This window comes from Rhinopithecus bieti, unplaced genomic scaffold (assembly GCF_001698545.2).
Source record: "Rhinopithecus bieti isolate Rb0 unplaced genomic scaffold, ASM169854v2 scaffold_17667, whole genome shotgun sequence".
Taxonomy (NCBI): domain Eukaryota; kingdom Metazoa; phylum Chordata; class Mammalia; order Primates; family Cercopithecidae; genus Rhinopithecus; species Rhinopithecus bieti.
The window spans coordinates 1,487,851-1,506,134 of NW_016809668.1; the positions used below are offsets into that span (position 1 = coordinate 1,487,851).

An 18,284-nucleotide genomic window follows, 5' to 3' on the forward strand; every position below is an offset into this window, starting at 1 on the left:
TATGTCAATAATAAGGCTACACTTAGGAGGCGTGAGGGTACTGACTATGCAAATAAGCGATTACTCCACTAGGAATTCCCATCCCCAAATCTGGGCCGAAGTAGCAACACCGAGTGCGGCCAGGGACTTAGATGGTGCGCTGCGGTTTCGGGAAGCGCCAGCGCGCGGGCCTCTCTGGGGTCCCAGAGCCCCCTACTCATGCGTGGGAATTCCAGCTCCCACTCTGGGAAGGAATCTTCCCGTACCTCCCGGCACTGTCCTCAGTGACCTTCAGCCACTCGGCATCACTTTCCCTGTCTTTGAAAACTCGGAGAGAAGCAGCCGCCACCTGCCTGAGGCCAAGGCAATAAACTCACATCACACACCGAGGCTGAGCCCCGCAGGAAGGGGTGCACAGCGACCTCCAGAGCGCTTTCTCCCCAGCTCTGTTTCCGCAGGCTAGGCCTCGCGAACGCGGAGGAGGGCCTCGGAGGCCCACAGGACTCAGACCCCGCGCCCAGCGGGGTCGCGCAGGGGTCGGGGAGAGGAGCGGTGGCCACCAAACCTCGGCCCTCCCCGGGGCGGGGCCTGAGCGCCGCCCCGCCCCTCCTCTCCACGCCTTCTCCCCCCCACCGCCCTTTTCCACCCGCCCCGCAGGAGGAAAGAGAGAGGGAGGGGAGAGGAAAGTGCTGTTCTGTGGAAAGGGGCGGAAGGCGGGGGAGAAAAAGGGAACAGAAACATGGCGGTCAAGTCTTGGGAGGGAGGCGCCGCGGGCAGTTCCTAGGCGACCCGCCGCCCGCACTGTTAGACGGCTCACAGCGCCGAGGCAACCGCGCGGGCCCGCGCTCCGGCCATTGCCCCTGGCTGTAGGCGGCGCCCCTCCGAGACCCTGCCCGCGAGGCGGCGCAGGCGCAGACCGGACTGAGGCGGCGGCTGCCGCTGGAGCTAGTCTCCCGCCCTGCCGAGCGCGCCCAGGCCGCGAAGTTGGTGCTTTCATGCCCCAAGAAGAAACCGTGTCACGGTGGCGTTGACAGAGGACCACACAGCAGGTGAGGCTGCGGCGCGGGGCCTTTGGCGGAGGAAGCCTGCGCTGTGCCCTCGCGGGGCCTGCGCTCCAAGGCTGAGCCGGGAAGGCTGAATTCCAAGTGGCCCGCCCGCGGGGGGTCACCGAGGAGGCGGAGAGTGGCCGCGACTGGCGTTCCTGGCCTAGTTTCTCCGCGGTTTCCGGGGGCGGGGAGTCCCCGGAGCCTGCGGGATGTGGTCGGAGAAAGGCTGCCCCTGGAGAGCCTCCCCGCGCCGCCGCCCGGGCCCCTGAGAATCGTTTGCGTACTAGCGCGGGGAGTCTGGGCCCGGGGGACCGCCGGGGCGACGGCCGCCTGGGTGGGGGCAGGGGTGCGGAGGGAGCAGGATCGGGGTTCCCAGAGGGGTCGAGGCCGAGAGCGCATAGAGCTAGAGCCCGGGGTGGCGGGCCGTCTTGAGTGGGGTCGGGGGACTGAGAAATGCCGGGGACAACGGAGAGGAGGGGGACCTGGGCAGGTGTCGCTGGTAAATTGAGGACATTTCCTCCTCTGTCTTACGCCGATCCTCACGGCTTCTTTGTCGGGGATGACTTTTTAGGAAGGCAGGGTCCTTTTAACTCTGGAGTGACTAAACACAAAACCAAGGAATGAAGTCCTAGGGCTGACTCCTGTAAAGAGCTGTAACTTTTTCTGTTTTAAGAATGCTGTCATGTTTTTTTTTTTGTTTTTCCTCCCCTTTTCTGCTTAATAGACCTTTTCCCTCTCGAAGACCGTCTTTTATCTGCACTAAAAGGAATGACCCAGTTTTAAATAGTACCCCTCCTTCTCCCCTTATGTATGTTTGTCACACTGGAAAATTTAGGGTAGTTACCGCAGTTATTGTGCAAATGTGAGGGAAAGTGTCGTTTCCAGTAGTGAACCCTCAGCTGTCTCTTTGTGCCTCGGAGATACTGTCAAGCGTTGTAGCCTGAGAAATTCACCCACTGAGCCTGCTTAATTGTGTGCAAACCCGTGTTGAGGCATTCTTCCCAGGCCCTAATTTACGTAGGAATAGGTTTTCCCTTCCGGTCTGGGTATAATGAGAGGGGAGAACGTTAGTGCTAAGGCGCTAAGGTCTGGATAAATACTTGATTTGTTGTGATCGTGTGTATTACTTTATCAGAAATGCAGAGCATGTATGATTTTTCAGTGTACACGCGATAAGAGCAATATTAGTTGCAAAAGGAAATTTTCATCTCTGAACATTAAAGGTATCCTTTATTCTTGATCACCATAACACGAAAAAAAGAAACAATATTATCTGTCCTGTCCTTTGTATTACTGTTAAAGAGTTGGTATCTGCCTTCTTGCTGCGAGACTGGAAAGTCGGCAATGAACTTAGATTTGTATTCATGAACATGATCTGCCTGTCTTATAGGCTTGCTTTGACTTTTTTTTTTTTCCAGTAATGGCAAAGGGTTTTCTGCCGCTCAGTCCACACTTTCCTCCGCTTTAGTATCTCCGTTGACCATTTTGCAAAATAGTTTATTGAGATTAGGGGTCTGATCTTTTGTATAACCTGTTTTAGTGAACTGATGATATGCGACTTGACTTTGGCCAATAGTACCTCGTTCAGTGTACAGTACTACTATTTAGACTTACTGATTTGGATAATAGAAAAGCTATGACGTTAGAAATGTTGTCCTTGTATATTGGAGAAATTTTGAAGTTGCATATTGGAGTAATTTACTCCTGTATGCTTTGTAAATGAGTGCATTCTATTGTCGAGAGTAAATACAGTATTTTGTAGTATAAACTTAAGCTTTTAGCTGAGGAAATTGGCAGCATAGTTGGAGTGTGGAGACTATTCTTAAAACGCAGATGTTTTAAATTACAAGGAACTGTAGTGGTGTGCAGGCTGTAACAATTCCTGGTGCCAAATTTGGGAGATTATTTGGTTGAGGTGCTTTCTGTAAAGAAACATACTAAGTATCTGCAATAAAAGCAAATTTGTAGCTACAAACAAAGGATTTTACATTATAAATAATAACTCAATAAGGCACCTTTCTTTGCTCTTTGTGTATCTGCCAGTTAAGACCAAAACATCTCATATTTTCATTGGAGTTTCCTGCCAAAACAAATACTGATTTTGCGTTGGCTTTGCTGCTCAGTTTGAAAGCTAGGGGAATCTCTCAGAGCCTATTCTGGTTCTGGAGGCTTCCTGGCTAAAAGAAAAAAGTTGAAAACTAGGTTTCAGTCATATGCTTGCACCTTAAGTACAGGTTGTAAAATAAAAAAGAAAGTTGCTGAGTCGGTGGCAGGTTGTTTCATTTGTTCTTTTGATTTGCAAAACGGAATTTCTGTCTAATTTGAATTTCCAATATAATATGTTTGCTGAATAGCAAGGGCAAATAAGTTTTCATAATAACTGATTTAAAATGTTCATTTTCTTTATACTGGTGCCACAGGTTGTCAGTTTGACAGATAGACGTAGTAAAGGGATGCCTTGTTGGAATGGGAAATTCCTTTTTAACAGCTAAAATCTGGGGAAAGGATTTTGCATACTACAGCTGGTGTAAAACAATAGGTCTTTAGCATCAGATTGTAGGATATTCCAAAATTAGGCAGTTTTATTATTTGAAATCTAAAACTTAATATTTTGCAGGAAGAAGTTTAAAGCTTTAAAACGTTTTCTACTTGTAAGTGTGTGGATGTAATAGAGCTTAATATGGTATTTGAAACTGTTTTTTTTTTTTGGAGATGTCTCGCTTCCTCACCCAAGCTGGGGTGCAGTGGCGCGATCTCGGCTCATTGCAACCTCTGCCTCCCAGATTCAAGCGATTCTCCTGCCTCTGCCTCCCAGATTAAAGCGATTCTCCTACCTCAGCCTCCCGAATAGCTGGGATTACAGACGCCCACCACCATGCCTGGCTAATTTTTGAAATTTTAGTAGAGAAGGGATTTCGCTATGTTGGCCAGGCTGGTCTCCAATGCCTGATGTCAGGTGATCCACCCACCTAGGCCTCCGAAAGTGTTGGGATTACAGGCGTGAGCCACCATGCCCAGCCTTTGAAAACTTTTTATTGGAAAAAATGTAACATGATTAAAAGAAATTCAAAAGAAAAAATTTAAATTACTGTCACCTAACACTTATATTTTTCCGTACTCTAATCCTGTTATACTTCTATAATGTAGTAATATAATATTCTAATCCTATCTGTGCTTGTGTATAATTCTGTGATTAATGTTAATATAATTGTCTTTAAATTTAACATGCTTTCCCTGTTGCTGTGTATTACTGTTATTTTATGGCTTTTAATAGTCCAAAGTTTTATTTACTGCCTCAGTTTATTTAACCATTTCCATATCTTAACATTTTAGTAATTCCACTTTTTTACTCGGATTATTATTACTATTATTATTTTTTTGAGACGGAGTCTCGCTCTGTCGCCCAAGCTGGACTTGGGCGCGATCTTGGCTCACTGCAACCTCCACCTCCCAGGTTCAAGCGATTCTACTGTCTTGCTCTCCTGAGTAGCTGGAACTACAGGCACGTGCCACCACGCCTGGCTAATTTTTTTTTATTTTTAGTAGAGACGGGGTTTCACCGTGTTAGCCAGGGTAGTCTCGATCTCCTGATCTCGTGATCCACCCGCCTCAGCCTCCCAAAGTGCTGGGATTACAGGCATGAACTACCACACCCGGCCTTTTTTTTTTTTTTTTTTGATAGGGTCTCACTTTGTCACCCAGGCTAGAGTGCAGTGCATCTCAGCTCACAGCAGCCTCTACCTCCTGGGTTCAAGTGATCCTCCTGCCCTTGCCCCTCTGATAGCTGGGGCTATAGGTGCGCGCGCATGTGCGTGCATCACCACACTTGGCTTTTTGTATTTTTTTGTAGAGATAGGGTTTTGCCATATTGCCCAGTGTGTTCTTGAACTCCTAAGCTCAAGCGCTCCACCGGCCTCAGCCTCACAAAGTGCTAGGATTACAAACGTGAGCCACTGTGCCTGGCCCATACATTTTTACTCTTAAAATAATGCTATAATGAAATTATTTTGCTAATATGATGGTCCATAGGTCTATGCCAAATTACGTTTTGAAATTTTGGGAAAGTCAACTTTCTTTTCTTTTCTTTTTTTTTTTTTGAGGTGGAGTCTTGCTCTTGTCACCCAGGCTGGAGCGCAATGGCATGATCTCGGCTCACTGCAACTTCCGCCTCCCGGGTTCAAGAGATTCTCCTTGCCTGGAGGTCCTGAGTAGCTGGGATTACAGATGCCTACCACCACACCCAGCTAGTTTTTGTATTTTTAGTAGAGATGGGATTTTGCAATGTTGGCCAGGCTGGTCTTGAACTCCTGACCTCAGGTGATCCATCCGCCTCGGCCTCCCAAAGTACTGGGATTATAGACGTGAACCACCACACCTGGCCGAAAGTCAACTTTTTTTGAATTACTTTCTTTGCAGTGGATCATTAGGGCTGCTACAATATAGTATTTACTTGAGAACTGAATTGAAACAAGGTGAAAGACTGTAGATGTGCATGTATGACTTGAATTCATTGAGTGAAAAATCAAAATATAAATTCATAATTCTGTTAATGACTTGCTACTAGTTTGTGTACATTAACTTTTATGATATAAGAAGTAGTGTAATTCTTATACTTCAGTAATATTGTAGGGCTTAAATGTTTTTAAGTGTTCTTTGTTTCAGTCAAACCTAATTATCTACAAATCCAGATTTATTGTCTGTTGGTTTACAGAAGAGTCATCTTATATATCTTTGTAATATATTAATTTGTTTTGTAATATTTAAAGGCTGTCCTTGAATCAAGTTTTTTCTTTGATATGTTTTATTTCTTTTTTTTTTTCATTTTATTAGCCAGGAGATATTCTTATTTGATAATCTAGTTTTTTATTGTGTATATGTACAGTTCAGTTATCTCTTAATATAGGGATTCTTGGATCCTGAAAGCATGAATGTTATAAATCTTTTCTTAAATTATGGAAAGGAGAATCTGTTAAAGAGATACTTTTCTATCTGCTAGAAACAATAAGACGAATGATACAAAACGGTGACTAGTAAGGGCTAATAGGTTAAACAGTCCTGTAAATAAGCACCCTAACTACAGCACAGCAAATACAGAATAGAGCAAAATATGCTGCAGGAGCAGAGGGAAACACTTGCGTAGTATGGATTAGAGAAGGTTTGTGTAGAGTAAGACATCTGATTAAAAACTTACAAATTGCTGTAAAAAGGCATAAAGAAATGAAAAAAATGTGATGAAGTTTATTGAAATGCAAGTAATTTACAGGGAGTGAGTACTAAGCTGGAGAGTAAATAGAGGCTATGTCATGAAGGGTCTTACAATCAAGTGAGACATTAAGACTCTGTATTGTAGAGAACAGGGAACCATTGGAAGATTTAAGCTGTTAAATATTTTGGCTCCGTTTTCAAGGAGAGGTTAGGAGAGCAGTTTGAGTGAGGCTGCAGGTTCATGATCCAGAACATCTTGAAGGCACCTAGGCATGAATTGAGAACAGTGGTGGTAGGGATAGAAAAAAATGGATAGACTTGAGAACTGTTACATAATACAAACATTTCCTATGGCCCACAGGCCATGTCACTTTAGCTTTATATTCTTCCCAATGTGTACCTGCCACACAAGTCTACTTTCAAGTTTTTTCCCTCAGAGCCTTTGCATGTATACTATTCCATTTGCATGCTACTTTTTATTTCTTTTTTTTTTTTTTTTTTTTGAGAAGGAGTCTCGCGCTGTCACCCAAGCTGGAGTGCAGTGGCCAGATCTCAGCTCACTGCAAACTCCGCCTCCCGGGTTTACGCCATTCTCCTGCCTCAGCCTCCCGAGTAGCTGGGACTACAGGCACCCGCCACCTCGCCCGGCTAGTTTTTTGTATTTTTTTAGTAGAGACGGGGTTTCACCGTGTTAGCCAGGATGGTCTCGATCTCCTGACCTCGTGATCCACCCGCCTCGGCCTCCCAAAGTGCTGGGATTACAGGCTTGAGCCACCGCGCCCGGCCTGCATGCTACTTTTTCTAAAAGATCATTTCTGGTCACCAGTTACACTATCTAATTAGGGAGATGAGTTATCTATTCCAGCATCTTGCTGTTTTAATCTGTAGAATTTCTTTCTTTTTCTTCCTTTTTCACATTTGTTCCTCATATTAATTGGGCAATTATAGGCAATTTGACTTTTTTTGTTTGAAGCGGAGTTTTGCTTTTGTCTCCCAGGCTGGAGTCCAGTGGTGCTATCTTGACTCACTGCAACCTCAATCTCCCAGGCTCAAGCGATTCTCCTGCCTCAGCCTCCTGAGTAGCTGGGATTACAGGCGCCCACCACCATGCCCAGCTAATTTTTGTATTTTTAGTAGAGATGAGGTATCACCATGTTGGCCAGGCTGGTCTCGAACTCCTGACTTTAGGTGATCCATCTGCCTCGGCTTCCGACTTTTTTGTTTTTTGTAAGTTTGGGTCTGTTTCTGGTTTCTTCTGTCTAGTTGGTCTGTATGTCTGTCCTTATACCAATACTGTTTTTTCTTTATTTCTATTTTTTCTTTTTAAATTTTCTTTTTTTAAATTTGAGATGGAGTTTTGCCTTTGTCACCTAGGCTGGAGTGCAATGGTGCGATCTTGGCTCACTGGAACCTCTGCCCCCCAGGGTTCAACCGATTCTCCTGCCTCAGCCTCCCAAGTAGCTGGGATTACAGGAACCAGCTACCACACCTGGCTAATTTTTGTATTTTTAGTAGAGATGGGGCCAGAAGTTGGCCAGGCTGGTCTTGAACTCCTGACCTCAGGTGATCCACCCACTTTGGCTTTCCAGTGTGCTGTGATTATAGGCTGGAGCCACCACGTCCAGCCCCAGCACTGTTTTTGTAATTTCCATTTTACAAGTCTTGTAGATATTTTGTTCAAGTTATCCCTAAGCACTTTATTTTAATTTTTTATGTTGTCTGTTGCTAGTAATGTATTTTTAGGTTTCTTTTCCCAGTTTGTTGATAGTATGTAGGAATACAACTGAATCTTTTGTATATTTACTTTTTATTGTTACATTATTAAATTCACTTTTTAGTTGTGACAGCTTTTTTTTTGAGGTGGAGTTTTGCTTTTGTTGCCCAGACTGGAGTGCAATGGCACGATCTTGGCTCACTGCAACCTCTGCCTCCCGGGTTCAGGGGAGTCTCCTCTCCTGCCTCAGCTTCCTGAGTAGCTGGGATTACAGGTGTGTACCACCACGCCCAGCTAATTTTTTGTATTTTTAGTAGAGATGGGGTTTTGCCATGGCCAGGCTGGTCTTGAACTCCTGACCTCAGGTAATCGCCCACCTTGGCCTCCCAGAGTGCTGGGATTACAGGAGTGAGCCAACAACTTTTAGATTTCTTAGGATTTTGTTATTGTTGTTTTGTTTTTGAGGCAGAGTCTCACTCTGTTGCCCAGGCTGGAGTTCAGTGGTTCGATCGTGGCACACTGCAACCTCTGCCTCCCAGGTTCAAGCAGTTCTCCTGCGTCAGCCTCCCGAGTAGCTGGAACCACAGCCTTGTGCCACCACACCCGGCTAATTTTTTTTTGTGTGTGTTTTTAGTAGAGACAGGGTTTCACCTTGTTAGCCAGGGTGATCTCGATCTCCTCACATTGTGATCCGCCTGCCTCGACCTTCCAAAGTGTTGGAATTACAGGCATGAGCAACCACACCTAGCAGAATTTTCTTTTTCTTTTTTTGAGGCAGAGTCTCGCTCTGTCGTCCGGGCTGGAGTGCAGTGGCGCAGTCTCAGCTCACTGCAAGCTCCGCCTCCCAGATTCACACCATTCTCCTGCCTTAGCCTACCGATTAGCTGGGATTACAGGCGCCCACCACCTCGCCCGGCTAGTTTTTTTGTATTTTTTAGTAGAGATGGGGTTTCACCGTGTTAGCCAGGATGATCTCGATCTCCTGACCTCGTGATCCGCCCGTCTCGGCCTCCCAAAGTACTGGGATTATAGGCTTGAGCCACCGCGCCCGACCAGGATTTTCTTTATACACAATCATTTCTGCAGAGAAAGCCGGTTGTACTTACTTATTTCCAATCTGTATGCCATGTTTTTCCTACCTGTTGCCTCTGGCTAGATTAATGCTGTCCACTAGAAATATAATACAAACCAAGTATGTAATTTAAATTTTATAGTACCCCCACACTAAAAAAGTAGCAATAAGTGAAATTAAATTTAATGTATTTTTAATTTCACTACATCCAAAATATTACTCAATATGTGTAGTAATTTCTTAAGGCTGCTATAGTAAATTACTGCAAAGTGGGTGGTTTCTAACAGCATAAATTTATTTTCTGACAGTTCTGGAAAGTAGAAATATGAGGTCCCGGTGTCGAGAGAGCTGTGCTCCCAGTGTAGGCTCTAGGGAAGACCCCTCCTTGACTCTTCCTCTATTTCTTTCTTTTTTTTTTTTTTTTTTGAGATAGAGTTTCACTCTTGTTGCCCAGGCTGGAGTGCAATGGCATGATCTCAGCTCGCTGCAACCTGTGCCTCCTGGATTCAAGTGATTCTCCTGCCTCAGCCTCCCAAGTAGCTGGGATTACAGGCGTGCACCACCATGCCCGACTAATTTTGTATTTTTAGTAGAGACAGTGTTTCACCATTTTGGTCAGGCTGGTCTTGAACTCCCGATCTTAGGTGATCTGCCCGCCTTGGCCTCCCAGAGTGTTGAGATTACAGGCTTGAGCCACCGCGCCCAACCTCTTCCTATTTCTAGTGGTTGCTATATAGGAACTAGTTAGGTTTTCTCTTTCTCTTTTTTTTTGAGACAGAATTTCCCTGTCGTTGCCCAGGCTGGAGAGCAATGACATGATCTTGGCTCACTGCAACCTCTACATCCTGGGTTCAAGTGATTCTCCTGCCTCAGCCTCCTAAGTAGCTGGGATTAGAGGCATGCGCCACCACGCCCATCTAATTTTATATTTTTAGTAGAGATGGGGTTTCACTATGTTTGTCAGGCTGGTCTCGAACTCTTGACCTCAGGTGATCCGCCCACCTTGGCTTCCCAAAGTGCTGGGATTGCAGGCGTGAGCCACATTGCCTAGCCTATTATAGTCATTTGTTCCTTTTTTAATGTCTAGAGGATCTGTAGCGATATGCCTTCTATCGTTGCTCATATTGGTAATTCCAGCCTCTTGCTTTTTCCTTAATCTAGACATACTGATATTTATTGTTATTTCTTGTTTATTTTAAATTTTATCGATTTCTGCATTTTATTATTTTTTTCCTTCTACTTCCCCTTGGTTTAGTCTGCTTTTTTCCCCGAGCATCTTGAGGTGGACATTTATGTTATTGATTTTAGAACTTTCTTCTTTTCTAATACAAGTGTTTACAGCTATGAATTTCCTTCTAAATACTGTTTAGCCACATATCATAAATTGATTTCTTATTTTCATTCAGTTCAAAATATTGTCTAATTTCTTTTGCAGTTTCTTTTTTGATCAGGGGTTATTTAGGAGACTGTTATTTTCTAAATACTTGAGAATTTTATATGGTATCTTTATATTAATGATTTTGAGTTTAATTCCATTGTAGTCAGAGAACATGCTGCATACTTTATATTATTATTATTTATTTTGAGATGGAGTCTTGCTCTGTCACTCAGGCTAGAGTGCAGTGACACTCCCCATCTCTATTAAAAATACAAAAATTACTCACTGCAACCTCCACCTCTCAGGTTCAAGCAATTCTCCTGTCTCAGCCTCCCAAGTAGCTGGGATTACAAGCGCACACCACCATGCCCGGCTAATTTTTGTTTCACTGTCTTGGCCAGGGTAGTCTTGAACTCTTGACCTCAGGTGTTACGCACGCCTTGGCCTCCCAAAGTGCTGGGATTACAGTTGTGAACCACCGTGCCCAGCAAATTTATATTATTTAAAGTATTTCCAGACTTGTTTTATGGTCCAGCATATGGTTTATCTTGGTGAATGTTCTATGTATGCTTGCCAAGATGGTTTATCTTGCTGTTGTTAGGTGCAGTGTTCTAAAAATAACAATTATGTCAAGTTGGTTAATAATGTTCTTCATATCCTACATATTCTTAATTTTCTGTTTACTTGTTCTGTGAATTATTGCATCAATGAGGAGTGTTGAACTCCCTGTGATTGTGGATCTGTTTATTTCTCCTTTCAGTTATGTCAATTTTTGCTGCATGCACTTTGATGCTGTCTTGTTAGATGTACACACTCATAAGTAATTTAACTAGGGGGATACATTCTGAGGAATGCATCATTGGACAATTTCTTTATTGTGCGAGCATCATATGGTATACTTACATGATCCTAGATGGTGTAGCGTGCTACACATGTAGGCTATAGCCTATAGCCTATTGCTCTTAGGCTACAAACCTGTACAACGTATTACTGTACTGAATACTCTAGGCAGTTATAACATAATGGTGAATATTTGTGTATCTAAACATAGAAAAGGTACAATAAAAATATAGTGTAAAAGGGCCGGGCACCAGGCACCGTGGCTCACGCCTGTAATCCCAGCACTTTGGGAGGCTGAGGTGGGTGGATCAGGAGGTCAGGAGTTTGAGACCAGCCTGGCCAACATAGTGAAACCCCATCTCTACTAAAAATACAAAAATTAGCCCAGCATAGTGGTGGGTGCCTGTAGTCCCAGCTACTCAGGAGGTTGAGGCAGGAGAATCGCTTGAACCTTGGACACGGAGCTTGCAGTGGGCTGAGATCGTGCGACTGCACTCCAGCTTGGGCAACAGGTGAGATTTTGTCAAAAAAAAAAAAAAAAAAAAAAGGCCGGGCATGTTTGCTCACACCTGTAATCCCAACACTTTGGGAGGCTGAGGCAGGCAGATCACTTGAGGTCAGGAGTTTGAGGCCAACATGGTGAAACTGTGTCTCTACTAAAAATGTAAAAATTAGCCTGGTATGGTGGCAGATGACTGTAATCCCAACTATTTGAGAGGCTGAAGTAGGAGAATTGAACCCAGGAGGCAGAGGTTGCAGTGAGCCGAGATCACGCCACTGCACTCCCGCCTAGGCGACAGAGTGAGACTTTGTCTAAAAACAGAACAGAACACAGAACAGAACGGAACACAGAACAGAACGGAACACAGAACAGAACAGATATGAAAGATAAACATGGTGCACCTATAATAGGGCACTTAGCATGAGAGGACCTTGCAGGAGTGGAAGTTGCTCTGAGCGAATCAGTGAATTGAGGGGTGGTGAATGAATGTGAAGGCCTAGGATATTACTGTACCCTACTGTACACTTTATGAACAATGTACAGTTAGGCTACACTAAATTCATCAAATTTTTTTTCTTTGATCAATAGTAAATTAACTTTAGCTTATTGTAACTTTTGACTTTATAAACTTTAAAATGTTTGTTTTTTGACTCTTGTAACAAAACTTAAATACAAACACATTATACAGCTGTACAAAAGTATTTTCTTTAAATCCTTATTCTGTAAGCTTTTTTCTATTTAAAAATTTTTAATTTTTTAAGCCTTTGTTTAAAAAATGAAATTTTTTTTAGAGATGGAGTCTCGCTATGTTGCTTAGGCTGACCTCCAACTCCTGGGTTCAAGTGATTCTCTGGCCTCAACCTCCTGAGGTGCATGCTACTGCATCTGGCCTTTTTTTCGTTTTTCTTTTTTTTTTTTACTTTTTAAACTTTTTTGTTGGAAATGAAGACATAAGCACACACATTAGCCTAGGGCCCACACAAGGTCAGGATTGTCAATATCAGTGTCTTCCACCTTCATATCTTGTCCTACTGGAAGGTCTTCAGGGGCAATACTCACGTGAACCTGTCTGGACTACTTCCTGAAGGAACCTGCCTGAGGCTGTTTTTAGGTAGCTTTTAAAAAACATGAGTAGAATGGTGACTCTTGCTTGTAATCCCAGCACGTTAGGAGGCTGAGGTGGGAGGATGGCTTGAGCTCAGGAGATTGGGACCAGCCTGGGCAACACAGTAAGTCCCCATCTTAAAAAAAAAAAAAAAAAAAAAGTAAGTAGAAGGAGTAAAAGTATGACATAGGTTGGGTGTGGTGGCTCACGCTTCTAATCCCACTGCTTTTGGAATCTGATATGGGTGGTGAATCACTTGAGCCCAGGAGTTTGAGACCAGCCAGGGCAACAGGTATCCACCATTAAAGTATTGTGCCAAATAGTTTCACCTCCATGAGATTATTCTACTTCAGCTCTTCAGCCCTCTCTGCCTTTCCCCAAGCCCTTGGCAACCACTGTTTTTTACTATTTCTATACTTTTACCTTTTCTGGAATGTCTTTTTTTTTTTTTTGAGACGGAGTCTCGCTCTGTCGCCCAGGCTGGAGTGCAGTGGCCGGATCTCAGCTCACTGCAAGCTCCGCCTCCCGGGTTTACGCCATTCTCCTGCCTCAGCCTCCCGAGTAGCTGGGACTACAGGCGCCCGCCACCTCGCCCGGCTAGTTTTTTGTATTTTTTAGTAGAGACGGGGTTTCACCGTGTTAGCCAGGATGGTCTCGATCTCCTGACCTCGTGATCCGCCCGTCTCGGCCTCCCAAAGTGCTGGGATTACAGGCTTGAGCCACCGCGCCCGGCCTGGAATGTCTTATAATTGAAATCATCTAGTATGTAGCCTTTCCGGACTAGCTTTTTTCACTTAGCAATATACATATAAGGGTCCTTTACATCATTTTGTGGTTGGCTAGCTCATTTATTTTTATTGCTAAATAATCCATTATATGGATATATTACAGTTTGTTTATCTGTTCACCTATCAGAGGACATCCTTGGTTCCAGGTTTTGGTGATTACGAATAAAGCTGCTTATAATCATTGTGTGTAGGTTTTGTGTGACTATAAGTTTTTAAATCAATTTGGATAATCAAATACTTCAGGAATGTGATTTCTGGATCATATGGTAGACCTGTATTTAGCTTTGTAAGAAACTGCCAAACTGCCTTCCAAAAGGGCTGTTTTATTTTGTATTTCCATCAGCAGTGAATATTAAGAGTTCCTGTTGTTCGCATTTTCATTCCTATTTGGTATTGTCAGTTTATTTGATTGTAGCTATTCTAATGGGTATGTATTGGTATCTCATTGTTATTTCTTTCTTTCTTTCTTTTTTTTTTTTTTTTTTTTTTTTTTGAGATGGAGTCTCGATTTGTCAACCAGGCTGGAGTGCAATGGCGAGATCTCGGCTCATTGCAACCTCTGCCTCCTGGGTTCAAGCGATTCTCCTGCCTCAGCCTTCTGAGTAGCTGAGACTACAGGCGCATGCCACCACGCCTGGCTAATTTTTGTATTTTTAGTAGAGACGGGGTTTCACCATATTGGCCAGGCTGGTCTCGATCTCCTGACGTCATGATCCACTTGCCTCAGCCTCCCAAAGTGTTGGGATTACAGGCGTGAGCCACCTTGCCTGGCCTAAGTTTTTCCTTTTTAAAATTAGCTTTATTGTGATATAATTTACACATCATAAAATTCACCTATTTAAAGGGGGTATCTCGATGTTTTCCAGTATATTTACAGTTTTGCAGTCTTTCGCATAATCTAATTTTGAAGCATTTTAATCACCCCAGAAAGAACCCTTGTACACATTAGCAATCACTCTCCAATCCTTCTCTCCTGGACCGCTAGCCCTAAGCAACCACTAATTTATTTTCTGTCTTTGTAGATTTGCCTATTTTGGACATTTCATAGAAATGAAGTCATACAATATGTGATCTTTTGTAACTGGCTTCTTTCATTTGGGATAGTGTTTTTCAGGTTCACTCATGTTGTAGTATGTATCACTCCTTCATTCCTTTTTTAAAAATTTCTGGCAAAATTCACATAATATGAAATTTGCCATTTTAACCACTTAAAATATGTAATTCAGTGGTGTTCAGTACATTCACAATGTCATGCAAGTATTACCACAGACTAAATGTTCCCAAACGTTTTCATCATCTTAAAAGGAAACCCTGTACCCTTTAAGCAGTCTCTCCCCATTCCCAGTCTCCTAGTGCCTGCCACCCAGTAATCTGTTTTCTCTATGGATTTGCCTATTCTGGATATTCCTATAAGTGCACTTATGCAATGTATGAGCTTTTGGGTTCAGCTTCTTTCACTTAACACAATGCTTTCTAGGTTCAGTAGTACTTCATTCCTTTTTATGGCTGAATAATACTACATTCTATAGAAACACCACATTTTGTTTGTCTTGATTTGATGGACATTTACATTGTTTCTACCTTTTGGCTATTCTGAATAGTGCTGCTATGAACATTTATATACAGATTTTTTTGTTTGTTTTTGAGACAAGATCTGGGTCTGTCACCCAAACTGGAGTACAGTGGCACAGTCGTGGCTCACTGCAGCCTTGACCTTCCAGGCTCAATGATCATCCTGCCTTAGCCTCCTGAGTAGCTGGGACTGTGGATTTACACCACCACATCTGGGTAATTAAAAAAATTTTTTTTTGTATAGTTAGGGTCTTACTGTGTTGTCCGGACTGGTCTTTTTTTTCCTTTTTTTTTTTTTTTTTTGAGATGGAGTCTTACTCTGCCGCCCAGGCTGGAGTGCAGTGGCGCGGTCTCGGCTCACTGCCATCTCTGCCTCCCGGATCTAAGTGATTCTCCTGCATCAGCCTCCCGAGTAGCTGGCATTACAGGCGCACACCATCATACCCGGCTAAATTTTGTATTTTGAGTAGAGATGGGGTTTTGCCATGTTAGCCAGGCTGGTGTTGAACTCCTGACGTCAGGTCATCCACCCGCCTTGGTCTCCCAAAGTGCTGGGATTAGAGGCATGAGCCTCCATGCCTGGCCTATTTGTTTTTAATTTGTCCTATCTCTTCTTTGTTCCTTTTTGGATTACTTGAGTATATTTTAGTATTCCATTTTATCTTCACGTTGGCTGATTAGCTATATGTCTTGATTTTTAAAATTAGTTGCCTTGGCCAGGTGCAGTGGCTCACACCTGTAATCCCAGCACTTTGGGAGGCTGAGGTGGGTGGATCATGAGGTCAGGAGATCAAGACCATCCTAGCTAACACAGTGAAACCCTGTCTCTACTAAAAATACAAAAAATTAGCCGGATGTGGTCACATGTGCATGTAGTCCCAGCTACTTGGGAGGCTGAGGCAGGAAAATCACTTGAACCCGGGAAGTGGAGGTTGCAGTGAGCCGAGGTCGCGCCACAGCTCTCCAGCCTGAAGACGCAGTGAGACTCTGCCTCAAAAAAAAAAAAAGTAGTTGCCTTAGGGTGTATAATATACATCTTTAACTTTATGTATAACCTAGGACTCTTAATTCAGTACAGTTTCGTTCTCCCTATCTGTGTCTAATTTTCCTCCCAAAGGGATAATGCTAGACCTCCCTTGTTGGGTTGTTATGAATATGAAATGAGTTACTACATGTGAAATACTTTGAGCATAGCTCATGTTTTTATTCATATCAAGAATAATAGAAGAAAACTTTATTAGAAGTTCTTCAGTTTGCAGATTGCAGGTTTCTTTTCCAACTTACCTTAGCTGTCTACATGCATGATCACACACTAGACTAGTAGTTCTCAATTCTGGCTATGTATTATAAATGGGTGGCTTAAAAAATATTGATAGTAGTGGGCTACCTTCAGATACTCATATTTTGTTGGTCCGATTTTTTTAAAAGGTGTTCTAAATGGTTCTAATGTATGGTCAGGATGGAGAACCATTACCCTAGACTTTATCACTATGATCTGTAACTTAAAAAATTGTAAGCATCGGGCCGGGTGTGGTGACTCACGTCTGTAATCCCAGCACTTTGGGAGGCCGAGGCAGGTGGATCACGAGGTCAGTGGTTCGAGACCAGCCTGGCCAACATGGTGAAACCCCGTCTGTACTAAAAATTCAAAAAATTAGCTGGGCGTGATGGCATGCACTTATAATCCCAGCTACTCAGAAGACTGAGGCCAGAGAATCGCTTGAATCCAGGAGGTGGAGGTTGCGGTGAGTGGAGATCACGCCATTGCACTCCAGCCTGGATGACAGAGTGAGACTGTCTCAAAAAAAAATTGTAAGCATCTAACTTCCTCTTTTACTAACTCACATACTCTAGTACCCTATTTTGACATTTTTTGGATTCCTATTTTTTTTTTTACTTTTTCATTTTTCTCTCTGGACATTTCTTGGATTCCATCAAGACCTCCAGGCCAGTAGCTACACCATTTTTTCGCTGTCCATTATTCCCCTCGTATATTCTCTTCTTAACTTACCCAATTATATTGATTCATTTAATAAAAATTTTAGTTACTATTAGTGTTCTGTATGTACCATTCTGTGGTGTTAAGTGATAAACTCTTGTTCTTCTCTTCCTTCATTGTAATCAAGGCAAAACTTCAACCTCGATTACACTCAGTTCTTTGTCAACTCTGTGATTCCTTGAACCTAAACAACGGAGTGTGGCTGGAGAAAACAAATATGCTAGCTCGTCTTGCTTTAAATTTATGGCCACACACATCCATCGTGCCTACAGCATTGCTGTGTCTGCTTGTCCTTCTTCTTAGTTTGCTAAGAAGACTATATAATCTCTTTTCCTTGTAGACTCTTAGCTGTTTTTTAAAAACATTATTTTATTTTTTTATTTTAGAAACGAGGTCTTGCTATGTCAAGCAGTCATCCCACCTTGGCTTCCCAAAGTGTTGGGATTGCAGGCGTGAGCCACTGCACTGGGCATTTGTTTATTGATTGATTTAAGTATTGCACATAGTGTTTTTATTCTCTGCAGTGAAAGTGAGTCCTACTTGCAGACACACTTTTTTTTTTTTTTTTTTTTTAAAGCCAACTCATCTATGTTGTGACTTCTTGTCTCTTTAAGGATTTTGCTTCTGGGTTATCTTCTGTATCATTGTTTTGTTTGTTTTATTTTATTTTATCTAGACCAGCACATCCCCTGTATTATTTTCCTGCTGAATCATTTTCTTAGCATACGAACATGCTATAACTCTTAATTCTCTAACTTCAATAGGAATGGCAAAAGAAAAAAACCAAAAACAGCTCATTTCTCACACACACCTTTCCTTCTCATTTACAGCAAAATTTGTCAGAAAGAATTGCTCGTGCCGGGCGCGGTGGCTCAAGCCTGTAATCCCAGCACTTTGGGAGGCCGAGACGGGCGGATCACGGGGTCAGGAGATCAAGACCTTCCTGGCTAACACGGTGAAACCCTGCCTCTACTAAAAAAATACGAAAAAAACTAGCCGGGCGAGGTGGTGGGCGCCTGTAGTCCCAGCTACTCGGGAGGCTGAGGCAGGAGAATGGCATAAACCCGGGAGGCAGAGCTTGCAA

At 43.2% G+C, this 18,284-nt stretch overlaps 1 protein-coding gene across 1 annotated transcript in view; it reads left to right on the top strand.

Moving 5' to 3' along the window:
• Positions 1–644: 644 nt before the first annotated feature.
• The window catches only part of DENND4C (DENN domain containing 4C), a 158,242-nt gene continuing 140,602 nt past the window's right edge, over positions 645–18,284 (top strand). The window contains exon 1 of the mRNA XM_017890091.1: positions 645–1,028. The gene's annotated coding sequence lies outside the window, so the exon portion shown is untranslated. The remainder of the gene's footprint in view (positions 1,029–18,284) is intronic.